We start from the raw sequence: 13,539 nt of genomic DNA on the forward strand, positions 1-13,539 counted from the left end.
AAATGCAAATCAAAACCACAATGAGATACCATCTTATGCCAGTTAGAATGGTGATCATTAAAAAGCCAGGTAACAACAGTTTCTGGAGAGGATGTGGAGAAATGGAATGCTTTTACACTGTTGGTGGGAGTGTAAATTAGTTCAACCATTGTGGAAGACAGTGTGGTGATTCCTCAAGGATCTAGAACCAGAAATACCATTTGGCCCAGTAATCCCATTGCTGGCTCTATACCTAAAGGATTATAAATCATTCTATAAGGACACATGTACACACATTTACAGCACTGTTCACAATAGCAGAGACGTGGAACTAACCCAAATGCCCATCAATGATAGACTGAATAAAGAAAACATGGCTCATATACACCATGGAATATTATGAAACAATAAAAAGCATCAGTTCATGTCCTTTGCAGAGATATGGAGGAATCTGGAAACCATCATTCTCAGCAAACTGACACAAACAGAAAATCAAATACCACATGTTCTCACTCATAAGTTGGAGTTGAACAATGAAAATACATGGACACAGGGAGGGGAACATCACACACCAGGGCCTGTCAGAGGATGGTGGGCTAGAAGAGGGATAGCATTAGGAGAAATACTTATTATAGATGATGGGTTGATGGGTGCAGCAAACCACCATGGCATGTGTATACCTATGTAACAAACTGCATGCTCTTCACATGTATCCCAGAACTTAAAGTATAATAATAATAATAAATAGAACTCGAATAGCAAGTTGTTGAGTACTTATGATAGATTTGTCAGGCACTGTTCAAAGAGCTATTATCTTTAATCCTTATGACAATTTATAAGTTAAATCCTGCTTTTCTCATTAGCAGATGAGAAAACCAAGGCTTGGAGCCAAGTGCCACAATGCTTATAAGTCACAGTGCCAGATTAAGTCTTTTTGCTTCGAAGCCCATCCACTTTCCATTACACCATGTAACGTCTCAAGAGAGATCAGTTTTAAAAATAATCAGCGTCAGGTTTTTTTAGTACTAATAGTCAGTGGTATCACTGAATGACATATTCACAATGACTTCAAAGGGAAAACCTGAAGAACATGCAAATGAGCTCTGAAAGTCATATGACAGAAGTAACATTTTCTTCATGATTAGCATGCCTGCTTCGTATGTATACACATATGCATACGAATTAAATATATATTTACTATTAGTTTGGTGCTGCATGATATAAAAATATTTGTGTCTAGTTGAGAATATAAAATGATATCTATTTGTACTCTTGCTTTGCTCAATGGAGCTGGTAGACAAGATAAGTGAACAGTAATCAAATGTGTCATTCAACTTAGAAAGACAAGTAAATATTCTCATTCTGTTCAAATAATGTGCTGCCAGTGTCAAAGAGACAGAAACAGCTACGAGTTTTGGGGGGGATAAAATAATTTTATAAAATATCTAGACAAACTCCTATAATATTTCTCCAAAATGGGTTAAATTACTTTGTCTATTTGGAGGTAATATCTAGTCATTATCCAAGGAAAATTTTAAAGATGTTCCAATATGATTTTCTCTCTTTTATCTTACTCAATTATTTCATATATGATGCTACACATCTCAGTAACTGAATCTTTATTAAATTTTCATTTCGAAGTGGCATATTTGCTTAAGAACTACCAAAGCAATATAAATACAGTTATATCCTATTAGACAAAGGGCAAACTCCTCAGACCATGTGTGTATTGTGATTTTCATTTTTACGAGTTCTCCTTCTATATGCTGACTACTTTCCTCTTGTCTTTGGAATCACTCTCAAACAACAGAGGTGGGAATACAAAAACTGAATGCTAACCTGGGGAGTCTGGATCATATGCTGATTCTAGAAGTTGCTAAATGATTGCACATAAGATTTAACCCAGGATTTTCAGATTGAGATCAGAAATGGTAACGTATCATCAACTCATCAGTAGGGTATTAAAAATACATAAGAAAATATATAATTAATAAGCTGTATGGCAATTATTCAAACAGGATCAGACAGTAAAAGAAAGAAGAGATCCACTAGGTTTCATGACAACATGAAAATGGCTACTTTTTTCATTTCTTTAGAGACAGGGTCTTTCTTTGTTGCCCAGGCCAGAGTGCCATGGTGCAACGATAGCTCACCGTAACCTCCAGTTCCTGAACTCCAGTGATCCTCCCACCTCAGGCTGTACCACCATGCCCATCTAATTTTTACGTTTTTGTTAAGGCAGAGTCTGACTATGTTTCCCAACCTCAAGCAATTCTACTGCCTTAGCCTTTAAAAGCATTGAGATAAAGCCTTGCCCAAAATGGCTACATTCTATTACCTGCTTTCCTCTTACAGTATTTAAAGTATTTATTTTTCAAATAATCCATTTACTAAGTTCACTGGTTATATTTTTCATTTCTAATTATTCAATGAATATGGTAAATACACTCATATTTGTCCTTTGTAATATGCTGCATATTCTATTAACTGATTTGAGTTTCATAGTTGCTATATTAAAAAGTCAATCCATCATTTATTCATATTGATTTTTATATCTTTAATTATTCAATTACATTGATCTTTATATCACCTGTAATTTTTTATCCTGAAGTATATATGTGAAAGAAACACACACACAGCGAAAGAAAGTGAGATAAGAGAGAGAGGACATAAAGTAAAAAGAGAATAAATTATAGAATTATGGTTAAAACAATAGAAAGTTGCAAGATAGAAAATATATACAAGAGGTACAAAACAAAGAGCACCCATTTAAAATGTATAACCATGGAAAAGTATTTTGAAAAATGTTTGAAATGCATAAACATCTTCAATGAGTCTTTGCTGCATGTAGCACAATGCCAAAATTTTTAGCATTGTTAGTGTCCTTCATGCCTATCCCCAAATTCTTCCCTAAAATCACTTATGGTTCAGCCAAACTGGAATACTTATAATCCGAACATAAGATTTATTTTTAAAAATTTTGGCTCATCACTCATTTTGATCCTCTTGCCTCTGTTTTCTCTTATCACCATCTCACAACTTCACAAATCCCTTATATGCTTCTTCAAATGCTAACCTCTCTATTAAAACATCTAGTGTGGGCCGGGCATGGTGGCTCACACCTCTAATCCTAGCACTTTTTGGAGGCCGAGGCAGGTGGATCACCTGAGGTCAGGGGATTGAGACCAGCCTGGTCAACATGGTGAAACCCCATCTTTACTAAAAATACCAAAAAATTAGCCAGGTGTAGTGGTGCATGCCTGTCGTCCCAGCTACTTAGGAGGCTGATGCAGGAGAATCACCTGAACCCCAGAGGCAGAGGTTGCAGCGACCTGAGATTGCACCACTGCACTCCAGCCTGGGCAACAGAGTGAGATTCCATCTCAAAATAAATAAATAAATAATGAACAAAAAAATCTAGTTTGTCTCTTTTTCTATTACTTTACACATCAAAGCCAGTTTGCAATCTCGTAGGGTATATGCAGTGCGTGTTAAGCATATGCAAATACCTGTAGTGGGTGTCAAGTACTAATAAAATATATACAATATTTCTGTACATACCAACTATTGAATCTAAATACATACAATATTTGGGTATGTGCCATCTAAATATATACGCAATATTTGTGTACATATCATATATATACTGCATATATTTTTCATGTTGCTTATTTTGTGTACGTATCATCTTTATCGAGGTATGTTTCCCAGTGTGCAAGAACTCTGTCTCCTTAGTCTAAGCCTTTCATAGAATATTCAAGGATCCATACATGTTTAGGAAACTTAGTTGCTTTATGATTATGCAATGTATCTATGTAAATTCCATCCAATAAAATATGACGTAGTAGTGCATTGAGTAATGTCAGATCTCTTTTTATCAATAGTTATCAAACTGGCAGCACTACCCTACAAATAAAGTTATTTTCATATTATCCTATAGTTAATATATAGGTATATGTTATTCTAAATTTCACATCATGTAATTTTAAAAAGCGGAGGGAGAACAAAGCACAGGGTACCCAGTGAAGCCAGAATCACACAGTGCACATCAAGGATTTTCACAACTACTAAAACAATAACAACAGAAAAGGGAAAAATGAAAAGAAAAAGATCTGTGCTTCACAAAGGCAGGCCCATTTCAGTAAAGGACCCCATTATACATAGATTGTTCAAAGAAGGAAATTGAAAGTAAACACTTCTCTTTTTTCTTCACCTCACGTTTTCTTCATAGCATGGTACCTTCTGATTATTCTAAATCCAAATATGTCTCAAATCTGTCCATTTTTTTCCATCTCTACTGCTGCAATCAGAGGTCAAGCTGCCATTCTTTCTCAGTGGACAACTTAGCAGTCTCTTAGCTGATCTCAAGTGTCAGCTCGAAAAACTTTCAATCACTTTTCTATGTTTCAGCTAGACTGATCTTTTTAAAGCAAGGGGAAGAAAAGAACCAAGTTATTTTCCTGCTTAAAATCCTTCAATGACCCTCTTGAAATAAAACCCAAATAAATACAATTTGTATTTATTTATAAATAAAATCCATATACAATCCAAATAAAATCCAAATACAATATGTACACAAATACTGCATATATTTTGTTAATACTTAACACTCACTGCAGATATTTGCATATACTTAACATGCTGGATGAGAACTTGACCTCCAGTTAACACTTTGCATTATTTTCCCAGAAACCACATACAAATTACACTATTAAACAATGTCAATGTTCAACATTGCTTATTAAAAACAATATTTAAAAGGACAACAGATTAGTAAATTGCATTTAGACTCAGGAAGATCTGTAAATGAATAGTCAGATGGGACAGTCAGTCAAAAGGGCCTGACCTGACTGGGGATGGTGGCTTTTGTAACGCTGCATGTTCTTTGTGGAGATGTTGAATACAAGATGTGTTTGCTTGCTCTGCTATAAGAGAACTACTATAATTTATTTTCTCCCAGCTCTGGAGGCCAGAAGTCTGAGATCATGATGTTGAAAAGGTTGTTTCTTCTTGAAGCCTCTGTCATTGGCTAGATAGCTATCTCATTTTTTCACGTGGTCTTTGTGTGTTTGTGTGAGTGTGTCCTAATCTCCTCTAAAAGTGCTAGTCATATTGAATTGGGGTCCATCCATATGACCTCACCTTAAGTACTCTTTAAAGGGTATATCTATACATACAGTCACATTCTGGGGTACTGGGGATTCAGAGGTCTTTAACAAATGAGTTTTGGGGATGCAGTTATGCTCATAAAACTAGACCTACAGACATACTGGCTGCTTCAAGATGTCAGGCTTCTAAGCCAGTATATCTGACAGTACCCAGTGATGGTGTTTCTTCTGAGCTGTGCTACATAATGGCTACAAACTTTTGGGGATGAGCAGGAACTTCCAATACTGCCTGGTTCAGAAGCTTTGTTTCCTGTCCTACATATTTTCTGTTTGAGACAGTCTCACTTTGACACACAGGCTGGAGTGCATTGGTGTAACCTAGGCTCACTGCAACTTCTGCCTTCCAGGCTCAAGTGATCCTCTCAGCTTCCCACATAGCTAGGACCACAACTCTGGCTAATTTTTTTGTATTTTTGGTAGAGAGAAAGTTTTACCACATTGCCCGAGCTGCTCTTGAACTCCTGAGCTCTACCGATCACACTACCTCAGCCTCCTAAATTGATGGTATTATAGGCATAAGCTTCAGCATCCAGGCTCCCACCCTGCCTCTTTTGAGTTGACTGGTGCATAGCAGTATTGTTCATGAAATACCTTCCATTAGAACTATATCCAGAATGTACAGAGAGCTAAAACAGATTTACAAGAAAAAAACAAGCAAACCTATTCAAAAGTCAGTGAAGGACATGAACAGACACTTTTCAAAAGAAGACATATATGAGGCCAACAAACATATGAAAAAATGCTCATCATCACTGGTCATTAGAGAAATGCAAATCAAAACCACACTGAGATACCATCTCACACCAGTTAGAATGACAGTCATTAAAAAGTCTGGCGATAACAGATGCTGGAGAGGATGTGGGGAAAAAGGAACACTTTTACATTGTTGGTGGGAGGGTAAATTAGTTCAACCACTGTGGAACACAGTGTGGCGATTCCTCAAGGACTTAGAAATAGAAATGCCATTTGACCCAGCAATCCCATTACTGGGTATATACCCAAAGGATTATAAATCATTCTATTATAAAGACACATGCACACACTTGTTCACTGAGGCACTGTTTACAATAGCCAAGACCTGGAACCAACCCAAATGCCCATCGATGATAGACTGGACAAGGAAAATGTGGTACATATACACCATGGAATACTATGCAGCCATAAAAAATGATGAGTGGGGTCCTTTGTAGTGACATGGATGAATCTGGAAACCATCATTCTCAGCAAACTGACACAAGAACAGAAAATCAAACACCACACGTTCTCACTCACAGGCAGGTGTTGAGCAATGAGAATACATGTACACAGGGAGGGGAGCATCACACACTGGGGTCTGTTGGGGGGAATAGGGTAGGGACAGCAGGGGGTAGGAGGTTGAGGAGGGTTAACATGGGGAGAAACACCAGATATAGGTGAAGGGGGGATGGAGGCAGCAAACCAGATTGCCATGTATGTACCTATGCAACAATCCTGCATGATCTGCACATGTACCCCAGAACCTAAAGTGCAATATATCTAAAAAATAAATAAAACAACTATCATTTCTGCAAGTCATTAAGAGGAATTGAATAACTTGCATTAGCCTTCCTGAAAACATTCTCCCTCCCGGTTTATGTCACATGAAATTATATTTTTTAATTCCTGCAATAGTCACTAAAACGTGGGCTACAATTTTATGTAATTCACATTCCTATTAGGATATTATAGGTTCTTAAACAGACTATAGAAAAAGACATATCATGTGAACATTCAGCCATAACGTGCACTTTGAAAATTTGAGTTTATGCTTCTTCCGTGAGGTTTTACCTCTGAAAACGCTGAAGTCCTGACTCAAACAGGACTTCAGATATTTATGGCAACAGCATATTTTGGCTATGAGTTTTTGTTGTCACTTCCTTTAGTTAATGTATCTTTACCACATAAACACCAAATTAATTGTTTTATGTCTTAATAAATGATAAGAGAGAAACTGAGGCAAGGCCTGGTACTAATGTGGTGTAGCTGTTCATAATTGGATGATTAAAAAAAAGAAATGAATCTGAAGAATAAAGGAGTAGAGAAGTTATTTAATAATCATCAAACTTATATAAAATATAGTTTAATTGGTAGCCAGAGATGCCTCATTCCCAGTGCATGTACTAGTCAGTTTTCATACTGATATAAACAATTCCCAGCAGGGAGTGGTGGCTCATGCTTTTAATCCCAGCATTTTGGGAGGCCGAGGTGGATGGATCACTTGAAGACAGGAGTTCATGACCAGCCTGGCCAACATGGTGCAATTCTGTCTGTACAAAAATAGAAAAATTAGTTGGGCTTGGTGGCATGCCAGTAGTCCCAGCTACTCTGGAGGTTGAAGCACCAGAATTGCTTAAACCCAGGAGGCAGAGGTTGCAGTGAGCAGAGATCACTCCACTGCACTCTAGCCTGGTTGACAGTGCAAGACTCTGCCTCAAAAACACAAAAACAAAACAAAACAAAACAAAAAACCAGAAACTTCCAGAGACTGGGTAATTTATAAAGCAAAGAGGTTTAACTGACTCACAGTTCCATACAGCTGGGGAAGCCTCAGAAAATTTACAGTCACAACAAAAGGTGAATGGGAGACAGGCAACACCTTCACAAGGTGGCAGGAGAGAGAACGATCCAAGGAGGCACTGTCAAAAACTTATAAATCCATCAGATATCACAAAAACTCATTCATTATCATGAGAACAGCATGGGGAAACTGCCCCCATGATCTAATTACATCCATCTGGTCTTTCCCTTGACATGTGGGGATTTTTATAATTCAAGATGAGATTTTGGGTCAGGAAACAGCCAAACCATATCAGTGTATGTTAGGAAGGCATAGTAACTACAGAGGTATGAATGCAGGGATGGGAGCTGCCAACTTAGGCAGTGGATTGAGGCAGAAGAGGTGTTGATGATGAAGGCTGACTTCCCCGGTTCAAATCCTGCTTTGTCATTCACAGTAATGTGATATTGGTTGAGGTACTTATGAACTCTATCAGTTTCCTTTTCTGTCAAATGAAGATAATAGAATAAAAAGTTGCTGTGATGACCAAATAATAAAATGCTGCAAAGCAGTTCCTCAGACTCCTTAAATATAGTCATTATTCTTAACCACCACTTCTGAAATTAACCTCTGAAAAGCTTGTGATTATTATCAGACAGGGTGTTGTAGTATAAAACTACATACTCCGTGTTCTGGTATCCCCTAAATTAATGGACATTTCTCCCTCACAAATCAATTGCCCTTTCTAGCCCCAATATTGAGCCACATCACAATAACCAAAATCTTAGTTGGATTTCGGTGATGAGATCGCCATATGAGTTGCATACGTATTAGTCAAAATGACTAATATCTGCCTAGGTATCTTTCTATCTTAAAATATTAACAAGGTCTTTTGTAAAATATTTACAAAAAGTAAAACCTAAGGCTCTGTTCCATCTTCCAACATCAAACACAAAGTATTAAAAAAAAAGAGAGATGTCAGAGTTATTGCAATATATCCAAAAAAAGTGTCAGAGTATATCACTATGACATTTATTTTTATATAATTGAAGCATCTTACTCAAAAGATGAGGTTTCTATCATTAATCACAGATTATAGAAATGAAAGAGACCTTAGAAGTCGCCTAAAATAATTTTTCAGCTGTGGTAGGAATCTCTTTAAACACTACAAATAAGAGAAGCCTGCGTGTCCCTGGTAACAGTGCTTTTCCTCCAGCTAACTTTAGCCTGAGGTTCTTGGACTGGGAGAATGCTCTCTCTTATGACAAACCCCAGTTACTTGTGTCTTTTGAATCCAGTCTCACTGTTTACTTCTTTAGTCCTACATGACACGTCAACTACTTCCCATTTACTTACCCTCCCAGTATTAGGTTAAAGCTGGGCTAGGAATAACATACTAAAATAACTGTGACACAATTCCCAAACTGACTTACGAGAGAACATTTTCACTGATTTTAAAGTTTATACATGCCATTCTGTTTGCTAAGTTGTTAACCTCAAGGAATATTTCAAAAGAAATACTTCCCTTCATAGTGTTTTGGGGTATGATATACTATCATATCCTCAGTACGAAAGTGCAGTTTTACACAGGTTTAAAAACATAGCAAATGTTACATGACATCAAAAATATTTGTAACCATAACTAGGTTTACTGTTGTTGCAACTGATATGTTTCTTTTTATGTTTTGACCTGTAACTAACAAGGTAAAAGAGGCATCCTCATCTTCTTAACCATCATCACTATCCTATCACCATTACCACCATCACCATTTTCATCAACATCGCCATCACCAATGTCACTGTTGTTACCACCATCATCATCATCATCATCATCATCTGCATATGGATACTTAGTCTTAAATGTGTGTATGCCAATCTATATGCAAAAGAAATGGCTAAGTGATTTTTAAAAACTTTAGCAAGAGCATCTTGGTGTTTGGAATTTTTAGTCTTTTTATACATCTTCAAATAGTACCTGGAATCATTTCATGGATTTCACCAAATTAAAAATAAGGCTCGGAGGCTTAAAACTAATTAGAGTTGGCTTGTATATTGCAGATACTTTGCAGACAGTTGCTAACAGAGTTCTCATCAAATGTGAAAAACCGTATTTCAGGAAGTATAAGGAGGTATTTACTGGAAAAGTACCAATAAAACAGAATCATTGGATTTGACCTCAAAAATGTTTCTTACTTCATACAATATGTCAGGACAGCAATTTGCAAAATTTACTAAAAATAATATAAGTTTTGTTTCATTTACAGGACACATATGGTCATAAATAGTTATTTCTACATTTGATAATTTTATTTCCAAATTGAATTCTTCATATTTACATGGATTTTATCACAGATTTTATTTTTTTTATTTTTATTTTTTTTATTTTTATTTTTTTAAATTTTTATTGGATTATAGGTTTTGGGGTACATGAGCAGAGCGTGCAAGACAGTTGCGTAGGTACACACATGGCAGTGTGCTTTACTTTTCTTCTCCCCTTCACCCACATTTGGCATTTCTCCCCAGGTTATCCCTCCCCACCTCCCCCTCCCACTGGCCCTCCCCTTTTCCCCCCAATAGACCCCACTGTTTAGTACTCCCCTTTCTGTGTCCATGTGTTCTCATTTTTCATCACCCACCTATGAGTGAGAATATGCGGTGTTTCATTTGCTGTTCTTGTGTCAGTTTGCTGAGGATGATGTTCTCCAGATTCATCCATGTCCCTACAAACGACACAAACTCATCATTTCTGATTGCTGCATAATATTCCATGGTGTATATGTGCCACATTTTTCCAATCCAGTCTATTATCAATGGGCATTTGGGTTGATTCCATGTCTTTGCTATCGTAAACAGTGCTGCAATGAACATTCGTGTACATGTGTCCTTATAGTAGAACGATTTATAGTCTTTTGGATATATACCCAGTAATGGGATTGCTGGGTCAAATGGAATTTCTATTTCTAAGGCCTTGAGGAATCGCCACACTGTCTTCCACAATGGTTGAACTAATTTACACTCCCACCACAGTGTAAACGTGTTCCTTTTTCTCCACATCCTCTCCAGCATCTGTTGTCTCCAGATTTTTTAATGATCGCCATTCTAACTGGCGTGAGATGGTATCTCAATGTGGTTTTGATTTGCATCTCTCTGATGACCAGTGACGATGAGCATTTTTTCATATGATTGTTGGCCTCATATATGTCTTCTTTCGTAAAGTAACTGTTCATATCCTTTGCCCACTTTTGAATGGGCTTGTTTGTTTTTTTCCAGTAAATCTGTTTGAGTTCTTTGTAAATTCTGGATATCAGCCCTTTGTCAGATGGGTAGACTGCAAAAATTTTTTCCCATTCTGTTGGTTGCCGATCCACTCTAGTGACTGTTTCTTTTGCCATGCAGAAGCTGTGGAGTTTGATTAGGTCCCCTTTGTCTATTTTGGCTTTTGTTGCCAATGCTTTTGGTGTTTTGTTCATGAAGTCCTTGCCTACTCCTATATTCTGGATGGTTTTGCCTAGATTTCCTTCTAGGGTTTTTATGGTGCCAGGTCTTATGTTTAAGTCTTTAATCCATCTGGAGTTAATTTTAGTGTAAGGTGTCAGGAAGGGGTCCAGTTTCTGCTTTCTGCACATGGCTAGCCAGTTTTCCCAACACCATTTGTTAAACAAGGAATCCTTTCCCCATTGCTTGTTTTTGTCAGGTTTATCAAAGATTGTATAGTTGTATGTATGTTGTGTTGCCTCCGGTGCCTCTGTTTTGTTCCATTGGTCTATATCTCTGTTTTGGTACCAGTACCATGCTGTTTTGATTACTGTAGCCTTGTAGTATAGTTTGAAATCCGGTAGTGTGATGCCCCCCGCCGTGTTCTTTTTGCTTAGAATTGACTTGGCTATGCGGGCTCTCTTTTGGTTCCATATGAAGTTCATGGTGGTTTTTTCCAGTTCTGTGAAGAAAGTCAATGGTAGCTTGATGGGGATAGCATTTTATAATGACTCCTTAAAATGATTCCTTTATTCTAAGCAGGTAAGCCAAAACTTTCCTTAAATTGTTTTAACAAGACATCTTTTGTCTGGAGTGTGCCGAATGTGACAACGTTTTTGCCCATACAAATACCATCTTCTAAATTGTTATTTATGCCTTTGGTACTCAGAAGTCTCGTGGGCCTGACTAAACCTCATTCAAGACCACCAACAGCTAATGGGTCTCTGTACCTAAAAATAGTGGTTCTTAATCAATTCTCCACATAGAATCAACTAAGAATATCTTTAAAAATATCATTGAGCTACTCTCCCATATTCTAATTTAATATATGTGGAATGGGGACTATGTACTAGGAGGATTTAAAAGTTTGTTAGATAATTATACAGCCAGAATTGAGACCAATTTATGTAACCCTTAGAAGATTAACTTTAGAGACAAGAAAAATGAGGCACAATGAGATGGAATATTTTTTGGGACACAGACTATTGGTAGAGCCATGTCTGGAACCCAAGAGTGCTTAGTTCAGAATGGCATGTCCCCTTCTCTAACATGGTAAAGTAGATACAGAGATCCAATGTACTACAATCAAACATCCAACCAACCATGATAGAGGCATGAATTTCATTAACTGAAGAAATTCACCTCATTTGTATTCAAATGTAAAAAAAAATTAATGCAGATAATGTACACATTCAGTAAATGTGAATATGCTTGAAATAACACACCATCTTGGAGACAGAGACATAAACAAGCAATTGGTCTTTAAAATCTTTTTTTTAAAAAGCTCAGATTTCAAGGAAGATCAACATCAATACTTGCTTCGTAGGACACAATAAAAACACTAGTAGGAAGGTGAATTTGATTTTATCAAAATAGATGAATACTGACATTAAAAATTATTGACTAAGAGCTTTATTTCAGATCAGATGATTTGACTTATTCTTCTTATGTGTCTGGTTACCAAGCTTTAATTGCTAGGAGAATATTATTTATTAATGGGAGAATATTATTTAATAATATCATATATAATTTTTAAAGGTCATTTTTACCTTTTACCAAAATCTTCTATTTTTATGTTCAAGCCGTATTATGAACTCATAGTGCTTTTATTTATAAGGAAAGTGTATTTTGCATCTTTTGTGATGACATGGACTATGGAATATTTAATTTTGTTTATTTTATTCTAGTTTGTGAATATTTAAGAGAATTTATTGTTTTTTAATGCAGTGGGTTCTTCTTTGTATAGATGCTATTTTGTTTTTACTTCTCTTTCTCTGAAGCTTTATGTTGTTCTTGGATCCTGCTGATTTACCTGCTGTTGTGTGTGACACACTGATCACTACCATGAAGCAGCACGTGCTCATCAGTAATAAGAAAACTAGTGGAATATATCTGTGTTAGCACTATTTTTTATAATGATTTATTTTCTCAAGATATTAAAAACATTGTATCATTAGGAGATGACGTGTGTGCTCATGGATGTTTCAATTTTTTCTTTTAGACATGAGTATCACAATTAATAGCCTTGACATACCTTTAGGCACCAGGATTCCAATTCCCATTCATAATATACATCTCATAAAACCATAAAACAGTACTACTATTCTCTACTTAAATTACGTTTGTAAAGGTAAATATATTTGCATTTTTAACTTGTTACATGGGTCATTCTCTCATTCCCAAAATTACATAGCAAGTGATTCAATTTGTTTCTCTCCCAAAGACGCTGAGAAGTCTTCTGAGAACAGCTATGATGTGGTGGGAAAAGGAGAGGAGTTGGAATTAAAGTAAAATCGCTGTTTCTGCTTCTAGTTTACGTCTTATTAATTGTGTGGCAATGGACGATTAACTTTCTACTTCTCTGAGCTTCAGCTTCCACTTTCATAAAGTTGTAAGAGCTAT

At 36.5% G+C, this 13,539-nt stretch overlaps 1 protein-coding gene across 1 annotated transcript in view; it reads right to left on the reverse strand.

Moving 5' to 3' along the window:
- GALNTL6 (polypeptide N-acetylgalactosaminyltransferase like 6) overlaps window positions 1–13,539 on the reverse strand; it is a 1,268,478-nt gene that overhangs the window by 878,618 nt on the left and 376,321 nt on the right. The window lies entirely within an intron of this gene.

The sequence above is a fragment of the Callithrix jacchus genome, chromosome 3, assembly GCF_049354715.1.
Source record: "Callithrix jacchus isolate 240 chromosome 3, calJac240_pri, whole genome shotgun sequence".
Taxonomy (NCBI): domain Eukaryota; kingdom Metazoa; phylum Chordata; class Mammalia; order Primates; family Cebidae; genus Callithrix; species Callithrix jacchus.